The 15,477-nt window shown below is 40.2% G+C and overlaps 1 protein-coding gene across 3 annotated transcripts in view; it reads left to right on the forward strand.

Moving 5' to 3' along the window:
• The first annotated feature begins 31 nt into the window (after positions 1-31).
• AREL1 (apoptosis resistant E3 ubiquitin protein ligase 1) overlaps positions 32-15,477 on the forward strand; it is a 43,723-nt gene continuing 28,277 nt past the window's right edge. For all 3 annotated transcript variants that reach the window (XM_082844088.1, XM_082844091.1, XM_082844090.1), the window contains exon 1: positions 32-162. The gene's annotated coding sequence lies outside the window, so the exon portion shown is untranslated. The remainder of the gene's footprint in view (positions 163-15,477) is intronic.

Below are 15,477 nucleotides of genomic sequence, written 5' to 3' on the forward strand. Positions count from 1 at the left end.
AGCCGTTTTGGGCAACGGAAAAGCCCAAGCCGGTTCCCGACCCAGGGAGTGTTCTGTGCTGGGTTTTCTTGGGGAGGGTCGAGGGACGGTTTTCTGCTGGTGCTGCAGCTGCCTCCCAGGGTAGCAGAGCTGGGACTTCGCCGTGCTGCATCCCCTGCTCGGGTAATGTTTCTCTGTTGCATCTCTCCAGCACGGGGCAGAGCCCAGAAGACCTGACTGCACTAGAGTTCCAGAGAGAGGTAGCGCAAGGGTAGGGGGGACGAAATTCTGGGTTGCCCAGTAGCTTGGGGAAACACATTCTCCTCATCCTTCAGCGCTGGGGCATCAGGTCTTTATCGTGCTACTCGGAGGCTCTGGTTCCTACTTGGTTCTCCCAGCCGGCATTGTGCCTGGTGTAGCCAGGTGGACGATCCTCATGATTCTCCCCCGATCCTCATGATTCTCCCCCGAGTGATTACCGTGTATTCATCTCGGTGAAGCGAGGGATGGAGCAGCGTTTGAGGGCCTTCTTTAGATTGTCTATAGAAAATTGAGGCATAAGCTTGCATATGTTACTAGTTACCAAGCCAGGAAAATGTTGGGAAATAATTAACATGTATTGTGAAGGCTTGGTGTGTCATCTATAATGGAAAAGGTAGAGTTTTTGAGAACAAAAAGGGAAAGATAGCTTCCATTTTTTGAGTACCTCCTAGGTACTCTGGTGGTTCTTAACCTTTCGGAGATCCACGGACTATTCTTTAACAAATGGGTACACATACAACATTTGCCATACAATTATGAGACTCTTGGACTCTGAAGCCCATCCGTGAACCCTCTAGGTGTCTGCGCTTTAAGTTAAGAACCCCGATCTTACATACTGTATTTGGCACTTTAATTATATTACCTTCTTTGACCTTCACAATAACTTCAGTACCCTCTTTTTACATATGGGGAAGCTGAGGCTCAGACTTTGTTCAGGGGTTTGTTTGGGTCTGTTTGATTCCAAAGTCTGTACTTAACTTACTGCACAAAGCTGTCCTAGTGTTTGAAATCCAAAAAGGTTATGAGGTTAAAAAAAAAAAAAAAGCTGACCATTGCAGCATAAGCCTTACTATGAAATATAGTATATTAACATGAAATTTGGAGCCTAACTGGTGGAACTAAAAATCCCTGTTCTGCCTCTTACTAGTTGTTTGTAATTGGGTGATTTTATTTGAGCTTCAGATTCTTTACCTGTAAAATGAATAGTATCTGTCTTACAGGGATGTAATCAAGACTAAATTAGTTGAAGTTCCTAGCACGACTAAACCCTATTAAAGTGTTTTCTGTTATTGTTGTGTGTCTTCTGTCAGAGTATGCCAATTGTGTATTTTAATATAGTTGCTCAATTTGGAACTTGAATGTGTTGATAACCTCAGAAACTTTATTACATTTTCAGTTCTTGAAAAGCTCAATTGCAGGGTGATTTCTTGTGTTGATTTGAGTAGACAGTTTTCTTCCTACTTCTACTTCCTCTTTTAGGCACGCGTGCATTTAGATAGCTTTGTAGGGCACATATCTGACTTTGTAGGCTCTGAATTTTTGATATGGAAATAATTTTATTATGGGAGCATCTACAGATACTGTATGTGCCTCTTGCTTTACCCCATTTGTGGTTACTAGAAGTTCCTAATCTTTCGGGAACAGCCTTTCTGCCAAGCTGTCATGGTGATATGATAGCCACCACTTTTTCGATGCATTAGAACCTCTTGGTGATTAGGCAATTAGCTTCTTAAGTAAACATGATTGGTGTGTTTGTTTTAAACATTTGGAGACTGATTAGTGTTATATATAGGTTCAGAGGGAAAATTGCATATAATTAAATAGTCATTTGCATTTAAATTCAGGCATTGACAGAAAAACACTCCTTTGGTAATGTGTACCCTGAATTTTGGAATCCACGAACAATAATACATTAAAAAAAAAGCAGTTTGTAATATCTATTCTGAGACTTTTCTGATTTCCTTGATTCTTAAAACTTGATAGGGAGCTAAATTAATGTAGGAACACCATGGGGGATGAGACCATACTTAGAAAAATATGTTTTGTTGCATTGTAATCTTGTTGCAATCTGAGATTCTTATGGTCTAAGATTAAAGTACTCAGATATTCTATAGCATATTTTGATGGTGATGGGAGGGGGAGATGGTGTTTTGTGTTGGGTGGGAGCAGAAAGTAATTGCTTTTGATTACATACTTGTGAGAAAAAGAAATAATTTTAGTCCTTCTCAGCAGTCAAGAGGTTGTTTTGTACTTTTCTGCAGTCTTGAAGCGAAAGAATTGTTCAAGGCAGTCGACCCACAGTTTGAACATATAATTGGGCTTGGACTTCATTCCATTCACCAATTGGTCTAACTTACTAATGTTAAGTTGTTAACAAATTTCTATATAAAATTTTGGATGATGAAAGATTCCAACATCTTGTATTTCAATGTTAGAAAGTTAGAGGTAGATTCACTTTTGTGGCCATTAAGAGAAAAAAAAATTCACAGGTATTTTCTTCCTTTTCAAGTTACAGTTTTTACACTTATTTTTATGTCTCATGTGATACGAGTTTTTCTCCCAACAAACGTTAGTTGCTGTTAGTTATTTTTCAGTTAGCTTGACTGCCTCTAAATATGGTAGCATGTGTGTATAGCATTCCCTACTCCTAAGGTATCGATATTGAATTGGTTCGTAAGTATACCTCAGAAGTACATTACCGCTGCATGTTCATTCATTCAGAAGGCATTTATTGGGGGCCCATTCTGCTCCAGGCAATGTGCTGGTTACTCTTAAAAAGTTCAGGCCTGTATTGGAGAAAGACTTGTGTACAGATAAATTATGGTAGGTGGTTGAACAGATATGCAAATTGAAATATTTTAGAGGAATTATTCTACTTTTTCATCTTTCTGGTAGTGGTTCAGGTCAGAGTAGTGTTGTGTAATATTTATTTAACACTGTAACATACCATATAACAGATCAAATTTTATAACCTTAATGGATCAGTTTACCTTTTAAATGACTTTAGTCATTAAATAGCTTAAGTGTAGATTTTAGTTATCTTTCTTTGGTTTCTTTGCCTTTTGAAGGGTTTATGAATGCTTAGCCTTCACTAACATTCTTTTGTATAGCAGTTTCCAAAGTTTTGAGGTTGTTTAACCTTATTGTGGGTATGTGTGAGCATGCCTGAGACTTGATATGGTGTTATGTCACCATGACATTTTCCTGAAGGGACTCTTGAAGCCTGTACTACAAATTATGGTTTAGTAGAAAGAGGTGATATCGTTTAGATATTAGAAACCAAACAGTTATGGTAGCTATATGTCTTTTCATTTATCCTGAATTGGAAACAGCACCATATGATTTTAATATGAATTTTTGTTACTTTGAATAGTTGAGGAATTGGTTATCATGTTTCTCAGGGCTTTTACCTGAAGCATTCATTTCAGTGCAGTTTGCCTGTTGGTGTTGAGATGCTAATTATTAACATCTGTTCATTGTATTTTTAAAAATTAATTAATTTATTTTTGGCTGCGTTGGGTCTTCGTTGCTGCACGTGGACTTTCTCTAGTTGCCGCGAGTGGAGGCTGCTCTTCATTGCGGTGCGTGGGCTTCTCATTGCGGTGGCTTCTCTTGTTGCGGAGCACGGGCTGTAGGCACGCGGGCTTCAGTAGTTGTGGCACATGGACTCAGTAGTTGTGGCTCACAGGCTGTAAAGCACAGGCTCAGTAGTTGTGGCACATGGGCTTAGTTGCTCTGCGATATGTGGGATCTTCCTGCACCAGGGCTTGAACCTGTGTCCTCTGCATTGGCAGGCGAATTCTTAACCACTGTGCCACCAGGGAAGTCCTGTTTATTGTATTTTTAAAAATACTAACACAATAAATTTTTTTTAATTATTTGTTTGCTTATTTATTTATTTATTTGGCTGTGCTGGGTCTTTAGTTGCGGCACACAGGATCTTTTGATTGTGGCATGCGAACTCAGTTGCGGCATGTGGGATCTAGTTCCCTGACCAGAGATCTAACCCGGGTCCCCACATTGGGAGCATGGAGTCTTAGCCACTGGACCACCAGGGAAGTCCCACAATAAATTTTATTAAAAGATTGAATGGTTTAGTAATGATTTTGAGATCCCTTCCTGCTTAGGTACTCTAAGATCTTATACAATATCCCTGTGTAGTTTCTACTTTCTCTTCCCAAGGCATATCCCTCTTTTTTTTTTTTTTTTTTTTGCTGTACGCGGGCCTCCCACTGTTGTGGCCTCTCCCGTTGCGGAGCACAGGCTCCGGATGCGCAGGCTCAGCGGCCATGGCTCACGGGCCCAGCTGCTCCACGGCATGTGGGATCTTCCCGGACCGGGGCACAAACCCGTGTCCCCTGCATTGGCAGGCAGACTCTCAACCACTGCACCACCAGGGGAGCCCATATCAATCTATTTTTATCCTTTAACAAATGCTAGTTCCTTTTGGACTAGCCTTAAAGACAAAGTGAAATAAAACACTTTAAAAAGCATTTAAAATACATTTCTGTTTTGAAAAATTGGGATTGGCTTAAGTAGATGACCTGTCTTTATGCTTCTGTATGTCTGCAAGGCCATCTGATTCCACTAGAACCATACAAGGAACATGAATTTGGTACCCCCACATAACCCACCCAACAGACACTAAGCCCACTACTCATAGAAACCTACTAGCCATACTTAATTCTCTGTCTTTTTTTGGCACTTGTATAAGCTCCCATGTCCACCCCAAGAACTTTGACAAAGCAAGAGAAAACACAAGTGCTAGTAAAAGTAATTACATAGTAAAAGTTGCTTTTACATTTTAAAGTTCCTTAAATGCTGGCATACTGTGGATATAAAAGTGCAGAGGATTCTTTTGGTTGATCTCCACACCTCCCTACCCCTAGCATCCATTTCCTCCTTCCTCCTAACAGACTTTTTTCCATGTATTCTCTTTCCTCCCTTGCAGCCACGTGCTTCAGGGAAAGCCAACCACCTCTTCACGCCAAAGGATGGGGCTGGTTGGCTAAGAATAATTCCATCCGTCTTTACCAGTCTCTAATTTAGGAAAGAAAATGTAATTCAATCTTGGTCAATGACGTGAGAGATTAAGTTTGCTGTAGGCTTCTGGAAAAGTCCTTCCTGTGCTTTCATTGTGTTTTCTATTCATTATTCTTTTTGATCAGAGATCAGGTAAAGATATTCTAAGAATATACAAAATACATTTCTGTTGTGTCCCTTTGTTTTTATCCATAGATCCAGCCCAGGTTATTTTAAACCCCTGTCTTGTCCACTTAGGGAAGTTTAACTCCAAGGATACCCCTTGGTGTATGTGGTGAAACTGTTAGGAAAACAGTTAAAACCTCCCCAGTGTGATCTAGTTTTTCATATCTTGGTGAAGAAGGAAACCCAACTGGGCTGCATAAATGGTTTATATCCATAGAAAAGGATCGAAAATGTTTTGAAACAACGTTTTAACCAAGCATTACCTAAACTGGGGCAGTGACTAGGGAGGCATGATCAGAATCCTAAGGGGGAGTGAGAATGTAAAGTGTGGAACCATATGTACTTTTTTTAAAACCAGATTTTACGTTGGAAAAATTTTAAGTTCATAGAAAAGATGCAAAATAGTACAGCAAGTTCCTGTATACCTTTCACTCAGATCTCTCCCTGATGTTAACGTCTTACATAATCGCGGTACATTTTGTCACATCTAAGAAATTAACATTGGTATGACATTGGACTACAGACTTTATTTAGATTTCATAAAATTTTCCACTAATACCCTTTTTCTGTTCCAGGATACCACACTGCATTTAGATCATGTGTAATTTTGATAAATTAGGGTTTCCAGTGAGCTTTTTCTGTGCCATGTATGTGGTCCAATAATCCCCTCTGACCAGTGCTGAGGAGAGAAAGTCATTGACCATGAGAATAAACAATACCACATAGGTAGTGTTTTGTAGCCTTTGATTCCCAGAGCACTGTTAATTCAGTGGGAGAGTTGGCTTTGCTCCCAGGAGAGTGGTGTGAAGTTTCCTGAGAAGCTTAAGAGCTGATCCTGATTGAGGGTCCCTTCCCAGCCTCCACTAACACTGTGTGTTCACCTCATAGATTTTTTTTTAATAGTGTTTATTTATTTTTACTTGTTGACAGTTTGCTTTATTTATTTATTTATGGCTGTGTCGGGTCTTCATTTCTGTGCGAGGGCTTTCTCTAGTTGTGGCAAGAGGGGGCCACTCTTCATCGTGGTGCACGGGCCTCTCACTATCGCGGCCTCTCTTGTTGCGGAGCACAGGCTCCAGACGCACAGGCTCGGTAGTTGTGGCTCACGGGCCCAGTTGCTCTGCGGCATGTGGGATCCTCCCAGACCAGGGCTCGAACCCGTGTCCCTTGCATTGTCAGGCAGACTCTCAACTACTGCGCCACCAGGGAAGCCCCACCTCATAGATTTTACTATATGGAACTATCACCAATTATTTACTTGTCTGTCTTCTTTACTAGATTGTTTCTAAGGGGTCAGGGACTATCTTATTTTGGAATCCTAAGCATCCAACATATTGCTTGGCATGTAATAGGTTCTTTTTTTAAAAATTTATTTATTTTTGGCTGTGTTGGGTCTTCGTTGCTGTGTGCAGGCTTTCTCTAGTCGCGGTGAGCGGGGGCTACTCTTTGTTGCGGTGCATGGGCTTCTCATTGCTGTGGTTTCTCTTGTTGCAGAGCATGGGCTCTAGGCGCATGGGCTTCAGTGGTTGTGGCTCACGGGCTCTAGATTGCAGACTCAGTCAGTAGTTGTAGCGCATGGGCTTAGTTGCTCCGTGGCATGTGGGATCTTCCCGCACCAGGGCTCGAACCCGTATCCCCTGCATTGGCAGGGGGATTCTTAACCACTGTGCCACCAGGGAGGCCCCATGTAATAGGTTCTTAATACACATTTGAAGAAATTAATAAACCCTTGTTTGGTAACATTGATTATTAGGTCAACAGAAGTTTTGTTTTGAATACCATAAGTGTTGAGTTTCTCCTTCAGTTTGAGCCATCTTAAGTTGTCATTTCTGTGGCTAGTTGAGTTTTTCTTCCCAGAATTTTAAACAAGGAACTATAAAGTATTCATTTAAGGTTCCTCTTTCTTCTGATTATATAAATAATTTATATTCCTTAAAAAATAAGAGTAGAACTGAAAGTAATAGATGGTAGTAGAGTTAGAAATTGTGTTAGCTTTTGAGTATATGTGTGACAATTCCAGTTTCACCCCACTGGGCTGTAGATCTGGCTGTTTGCCTGCCACTTCATGCACAGTTAATGAAATAAAAACTTCCTAGACTTATTGAGGGAGACGGCTTGTCAGATTCAGAGAATTAGTTTAAAATTTTTCCCATTACAGCCAAGATTCGGTGGCCCAGGGTCACCTAAGCGTAAAAGCTGCCATGGTATGGGAACACAGGGGCCTGTTCTAAATCTGTGGATTGGGCACAGTAGAGTCAGCTTGGTAAATAGAAAAAACATCAGGGTAGGAGGGAGTTGTAAATAATGCTGCTATTTTCTTGATTTAGAGTAAAGACTGTGATAGGGACAGAGATGAGCCGGTCTTCTACTTTGTTTTTCTCCAGACATCCCATGAAGTTACAAAATGAGCAATGATAATTTCTTGTTTCATTTCTCCCTGTTTTACTAACATTAGCTTTATATACCTTTCTCCTACTTTGAACTATTCTCTATTCCAGGGGGCATAGAATAGTTTTATATATACTATTCATTTAATTTTGAATCTGAAGAACTCTGGATTATTTGAAAGAGACTGATGTAATGGAATCCACATTGAATTAAGAAATGTAGAATTACTTTTAAAAACAAGCATCAGGGGTCCAGAAATTTTATGTCATTTGAGGAGAACTGAGGGACTAAGATCTTGCCTACATTTAGAAATGCCATTTATTAGATTGAAGAAGTGGAACATCTGTTAAAAGATAAAAGTCTTTCCAATTCTGAAATAGACTATAACTTAAATAGTGGTTCTTAATGTGGGAAGTTGATTTTGAAAGAAACAAAGGGATAATAAAACTGTGTGACTAATGATGAGATAAATGGAATGCAGGTGTTTCTTTAAAAACCTTGCTAAAAACTTTGACAGTGGATTTCCCTGGTGGCACAGTGGTTAAGAATCCGCCTGCCAATCCAGGGGACACGGGCTCGAGCCCTGGTCTGGGAAGATCCCACATGTCGCGGAGCACCTAAGCCCGTGTGCCACAACTACTGAGCCTGTGCTCTAGAGCCCGCGTGCCGCAACTACTGAAGCCCGCGCGCCTAGAGCCTGTGCTCCGCAACAAAGAGTAGCCCCTGCTTGCCCCAGCTACAGAAAACCTGCGTGCAGCAGCAAAGACCCAATGCATCCATAAATAAACAAACAAATAAATAAAAATTTAAAGAAAACTTTGACAAGAGATTTTCTTATGCAAAACTTTTAGGTAAAACTTACAGAAGAAAATCTTTGTGACGTTGAGTTAGGCAAAGATTTTTTTAAAGAAATAAGACATGAAAAAGCACAAACTATAAAAGGAAGAAAAAGATTAATAAGTTGGATTTCATCAAGGTAGGAAAATTAGAAACTGTTACTCTTTAAACAACACTTAAGAAAATGAAAAAGCAAGCCACAGAAAATATTTGCCGAATGTATATCTAATAAAGGACTTGTATTCAGAATTTATAAAGAACTCTTACAACTCAGTAGTAAGAAGACAGCTCAGTTTTTTAAAATGGCAGAAGATTTGGATACCAGAGAAGCTTTATAAATAGCCAACAGGCCCATGAAAAGATATTCAATATTGTTAGTCCTTAGGGAAATTAAAACCACAGTGAGATACCACTTCACACCTATTAGAATGGGTAAAATTTAAAAGATTAATACCAAGCATAAGTGGGTATAGTAACGGGACCTCCCATACATTGCCGGTGGAAGTGCAAGGTGGTACAGCCGCTTTGGAAAACAGTTTGGCGGTTTCTTGTAGATTAAATATATACTAACCACACGACCTGGCAATCCCACTCTTAGCTGTTTACCCAAGAGAAATGAAAACGTGTGTCCACATTACACTTGTACTTGAATGTATACCCATAATAGCCCCAGCCTGGATAGAATGTCCTGTACTGGTGAATGGATAAACAAATTGTTGTACGTCCACATAATGGACGACTACTACCAGCAGTAAAGGGGAATGTACAACTGATACAAGTAATGGCATGTATGGAGCTCAAAAGTGTTATGTCACACACAAAAGACTACATTTTCTATGTGATGTCATTTCTGTGGCATTCTGTAAAAGGCAAAATTATAGCAAAAGAAAGTACATCAGTGGTTGTGCAGGAGGGTGGAGGAGGGGGCTGACTGCAAAGGATCATGAGGGAACTTTTGGGGATGATGAAATGTTCTGTATCATGATTGTATTTTATATCATAACCTTATACAGTTGTCAAAACTCTTAATTGTATGCTCTAAATTGGTGACTTACTAGATATAAATTATACTTCAGTGAAACTGATTTTGACAAGAGATTTGACAAGAGATTTTTTTTAACCAGTCATTTATATAGGATTAGAGAATGGATTTAAATTAGTTTGGATCTGAATTTGTTATAGGCATTAAAATAATTTTGAAATAATAATATCACTGAACTGAGTTGCAAAGAGCTTACTAGTTATCAGTGTTGGGTCAAGTTGAGGTTAATATTATTAATGAAAACAGATGGAAATAAAATACAAATTTTATTTGAAGAAGTTGCTAGATCAGAGAATGAGAGTTCTAAATAACTAAGGAAAAAAAACTTGAGGGCTGATTTTGAATTCCCCCTCTGGCCTAAATCTTTACTCGGTCTAATACAGTTGACCATCAATTTCTAGAAATAGTCACTTCCTTTTGCCTCCAATAAATTACTTTTATTGGGTGGACCAAAAAGTACCTTCAGTTTTTTAAGTAGAAATAAAAGACACAGTTTTCATTCTCACCACGAACTTTATTGAACAACATTTTCACCCTTTTGTTCCACTACCTTCTGCCATTTTTCAGGCCATTTCATAATTCCATCTTCCCAAAACTTTTTATCTTTTTTGAGCAAAGAACTGTTCCAGGTACCTTTTACAGTCTTTCAGGGAATTGAAATTTTTTCCATTAAGAGAATTTTGTAAAGACCGAAATAAATGGAAATCGGAAGGTGCAATGTCTGGTGAATACAGCGGATGAATCAGAACTTCCCAGCCAAGCTCTAACAGTTTTTGCCTGGTCATCAAAGAGACATGTGGTCTTGCGTTATCCTGATGGAAGATTATGCATTTTCTGTTGACTAATTCTGTATGCTTTTTGTCGAGTGCTACTTTCAGTTGGTCTAGTTGTGAGCAGTACTTGTTGGAATTAATCATTTGGTTTTCCGGAAGGAGCTTATAATAGAGGACTCCCTTCTAGTCCCACCATGTACACAATGTCACTTTCTTTGGATGAACTGGCCTTTCGTATGGTTGGTGGTGGTTCATTTCGCTTGCCCCACCATCTCTTCCATTCCACTTTGTTGTACAGTATCCACTTTTCATCGCCTATCACAATTCGTTTTAAAAACGGAACGTTTTCATTACGTTTCAGTAGAGAATTGCATGCAGAAATATGATCAAGAAGCTTTTTTTCTCTTAACTTACGTGGAACCCAAACATCAAAGTGATTCACATAACCAAACTGGTGCAAATGATTTTCAATTCTTGATTTGGATATTTTGAGTATGTCGGTTATCTCCCGCGTGATATAACATTGATTGTTCTCAATTATTGTTTCAGTTTGATTGCTATCAACTTAAATTGGTCTACCCAACAGTGGAGCATTGTCCAGCAATAAATCTCCAGCACGAAACTTTGCAAACTACTTTTGACACATTTGATTAGTCACAGCACCTTCTCCATACACTGCACAAATCTTTTTGTGCATTTCAGTTGCATTTTTATCTTTCTTGAAATAATAAAGCGTAATATGCCGAAAATGTTCCTTTTTTTCTTCTGTCTTCAATGTTAAAATGGCTACACAAAAAAATCACCAATTTTGATAAGTCTTTTTTTAAATGCACACTGATATGACAGCTGTCACATACAATCTAACAAAATTGTTTCAAATGAAGTTAAAGACAGCTAAGTGCTGCTAGAGCCATCTTATGGAAAAAAACAAATGAACCTTTTGGACAACCCAATACAATTTTTCTCCTCTGAGTTTCTTCTCATTTTGATTTGCTAGCTCTTTTTGGGGGGCAAGGGCAGGGTATATTTAACGTTGATCCCCTCAGGCTTCTATGATTAGTCTTTTTCTTGGTCTGCCTCCTTTCTCTGGCAGTCTTTTCCCATTCTCCATGTCTTTTAACTGCCCTCAGGATCCTGGTATCTATAGCTTCAGATGCTGATTTCCACTCATCTTGTGGATATACTCAACTGGATATCCTATAGACACTTTAAACTTAACATGTTCAGTTCTGCACTCATTACTTTCCTTACATATTTGCTCTGCCTCCTTAATTCTCTACCATTATCCATCCAGGCTCCCAAGCATAGAAAATCCTGATTTGTCCTTGGCTTCTTGCTCTCTCTGATCTTGTCAGCCTTGCAGGTCACCAATCTGTCGCTTCTAACAGAAATAAAGCATATGCTAGTCTTCCCTCTCTACATCACAGCCAGTGCCTAGTAGCTCCCTTGGACCAGTATCCTCTTGTCTCTCAGCCATTGATCTGTCTTTCTCTTCAGAGTCTCTTTCACATTGCCCCCAGAGTTACTTCTTTTTAAATGTGTGATCCTCTTACTCCCTTAGTTAAAAAACATCTCTTGGGGCTTCCCTGGTGCCGCAGTGGTTGAGAGTCCGCCTGCCGATGCAGGGGACACGGGTTCGTGCCCCGGTCCTGGAGGATCCCACATGCCGCGGAGAGGCTGGGCCCGTGAGCCATGGCCGCTGAGCCTGCGCGTCCGGAGCCTGTGCCCCACAAGGGGAGAGGCCACGACAGTGAGAGGCCCGCGTACCGCAAAAAAAAAAAAAAAAAAAAAATCTCTTGTAGTTTTGTTGTCATTGTTGCTTAGAGTCTAATAAAAAGAAGTCATATTCCTTTAAAATTACAAGTTAAATATTTCTGAGCTCTCATTCTTCCTATCCCAAGAATGTCTTTCCCTCCCGCCCCTTTTTGGAGGTTCTTCTTGATGCATCAGTATTCCTGGGTAAGAGGGTAGGCTCTGGAATCACACTGCCTGGTTCCTTCAGTTGTCAGCTTAGTGACTACAGACAAGTTGTTTGAGCTGTCTGTACCTCTGTTTCCTAATCTCTAAAATATGCATAATAATGTGGTTACCTTATATGGTTGCTGTGAGAGTTAAATGAGATAATATATGAAACACTTCAAACAGTGCTGGCATATAGTAAGTTCTCAGTGCAGGTGGATTCTTCTTTTTATCATTATACTTGAAAAAGGAATCCAGAAAGCTTATTATTTTGGATTGTTGCTGTGGTTGTTTCCAAATGAGATTTCTCTGGATCTCTCATCTTTCCTGATGAGGAATGAATATAAATGAAAACTGTATAACTTGGCTGAACCAAGTTCCCTCAGGTACACTCTGTGCCATCTTCCTCATTTATTTGGGTTGGGCTGCTTGGGCATAAATCACCATCATAACCTGGCAACCCCACAGCTTGGTTTGCACATAAAGCCGTATCCCCCAGGGCTCTCGTGTGGTCCCAAGTCACCTGGGTCTAGTTACCAGTCTCAGCTGGTCCTCCCTTCCCTTATATTCCAAGTCTTGCTTCCCAAGCGCAGCTGAATTCCTTTCTTTTCTCGGTGCATCTCCATTTTATATCTGAGGCAACTGAAGATAAGCTAAGTAGCTTGTCCAGGATTGCTTCGTTGTGAGATTCATGCTCTTGACCACTGCACTGTACTGTACTTAGAATCAGTCACCCTGTATGGCCCAGGTGGTTTTCTAAACACTTTGCTTTTGTAATGCTTAACTTTTTATCACTCTCTCTCGACTCAGTACTTTTACTTATGTTGTTGCTTCTACCTAGGATAGTGGTACTTTTTTTTTTTCTTTCTGCCTGGCACATGCTTACTCATTCTTAAGTAATAGCCCCTTTGCCACTCATGTGAACACTTCCCCACTCAGGCAAAGTTACTTCTCTCCTTCCTTTGCCCTCCACATATTGTTTTTTCCTCTTTTGTGGTACTTGCTACGTTGTATTGTCCAGCTCCCACATTGGACAGGGTTCGTGGAGGTTAAGAAAAGACCCCGTCTTATTTATTCTTGTGACCTTAGCTTTTAGCACAGTCTGGCATGCCACAGATGCTCAACAAGTATGAAATGAATGAAGAATGAATGATACAGAAGAACCTAAACATGTTGGTGGTGAACTACAGTGAATTTGCTAAAACACAAAGTTTTAGCAAATAATTTTTTTTTATAATTGTATGCAGTGTTTCACAGAACTAACCCCTGAGGGTTTTGTTTTTGTTTTTTTTAATAATTCTACAGCATTTCTATTGACTGATTGATTGGCTGTGTTGGGTCTTCGTTTCTGTGCGAGGGCTTTCTCCAGTTGCGGCGAGCGGGGGCCACTCTTCATCGCGGTGCGCGGGCCTCTCACTATCGCGGCCTCTCTTGTTGCGGAGCACAGGCTCCAGACGCGCAGGCTCAGTAGTTGTGGCTCACGGGCCCAGTTGCTCCGCGGCATGTGGGATCTTCCCAGACCAGGGCTCGAACCCGTGCCCCCTGCATCTGCAGGCAGACTCTCAACCACTGCGCCACCAGGGAAGCCCAGCAAATAATTTTAAGCTAAGAGAAAATATAGATATCTAGGGATGGAGGAACATAGCAGAAAAAATAAAATGTGAGTATATGAAATGGGTGGTAACGGGGTAGTATATCAGCAGTTGAGGGGGGGTTGCAGTGCTTTTCCAAATTTTCGGCTCAGGTACCTCTAATGGTAGAGGATAGCGGGCACGTAACCCTTTGGGGGCTGGGAACAGAGCCCCAAGGAGCCTTTCTGTCTCAACTACAAAATATATATGAACGTTTTGAACCTACTCATGTTTTATCTTTAGGAATTCTTGCATATTTTGCATTCTATTTTATTATCTATGAGTTTGTTTTAACATGAGAATATTTTTTCTCCCCACTACCTCATCCTCTAATAACTAGACGCAGTGGGAATGTGTCCGTTTATCCTCTGTCTTCTAGCACATTCTGGCATGCCCCAATGCCCACATCTGGGGAGCATGGAATGGGGTTATAGTCTAATACAGCAGCATTCTAGCTTTCTGTTTTGGGGGATAGTCTAGTCAGGAGTATTATGTCACGGAACCGAGGAGGGTGAGCTCATCTTGTTCTGACTAACGAGGCTGTTCCTGGAAGGCTGCAGTCAGTTGGAGGCACCTCATTACCAGATCGCTGGGGACCAGCTGGAGAGAGTTCACAGAAGACCCACAGGAATGATTAAGAGACTGGAGGGGCTGACGGATGAGGAACGGATAGAAATGAAAATTGCATAACTTGGCTGAACCAAGGTAGCAGGAATACACAACTGTATAAATATCTCAAGAGTATAAACTTGATGGGGGAAGGCAATCTTTTATGGTGGGATTTTGGGGTGGGGAGAATAAACCAAGGGTGAAATTAAGCAAAGGAAAATATAAACTAATAATCTAAAGTGTCTGTTGGTACACTTTGTTTCTTGGAACCTCCTTAGTTGGACCACTCTAACTTGTGGGCCTTTTTTTAATTGAATGATTTGATTTTTTTAGTTTGACTTCCGTGGACTTGCGGCTGGTGCTTCTCTGTGTAGAGAACGCTGGAGACTACATCTTAACAAAGCGAATGTCTTTCTTTTGTCCTGTCTTGTTTTGTGGGACTCAGTGGTTGATATTTGGAACTCCTATGTGCTGCCACTATCTCTTTATGCACCAGAATTCTGAAGTGGACTTTCACATAGTTTTCTTTTTTTAATTAATTTTTTATTGGAGTATAGTTGATTTACAATGTTGTTAGTTTCTACTGTACAGCAAAGTGAATCAGTTATACATATACATATATCCACTCTTTTTTAGATTCTTTTCCCATAGAGGTCATTACAGAGTACTGAGTAGAGTTCCCTGTGCTATACAGTAGGTCACAGTTTTTTAGAATAGCACTGTAAAAGTAGAAACTCAGTATGTATTGTAGTAATTTTAGAAACCCAGATACAGTATTTGGTCCCTGAGGTACTGGTTGGTTTCAGGAAATTATAGCCTTGATGAAATCCAAGCATGATTATATGAAACACGTACTTGGGAAATGATTGTATGAAATTCCTATTTGGAGTATGGAAGGCATAAAACTTTTAAATAACAGTTGAAATTAGCCAGTAGAAACATTTGCATAATGTTGCCAGTTTTATAGCCCTTTTCCTAAGAAGGGGTAGTAGAACTGGAAGAAAGTGAT

This window comes from Leucopleurus acutus (genome assembly GCF_964270905.1).
Source record: "Leucopleurus acutus genome assembly, chromosome: 1".
Taxonomy (NCBI): domain Eukaryota; kingdom Metazoa; phylum Chordata; class Mammalia; order Artiodactyla; family Delphinidae; genus Leucopleurus; species Leucopleurus acutus.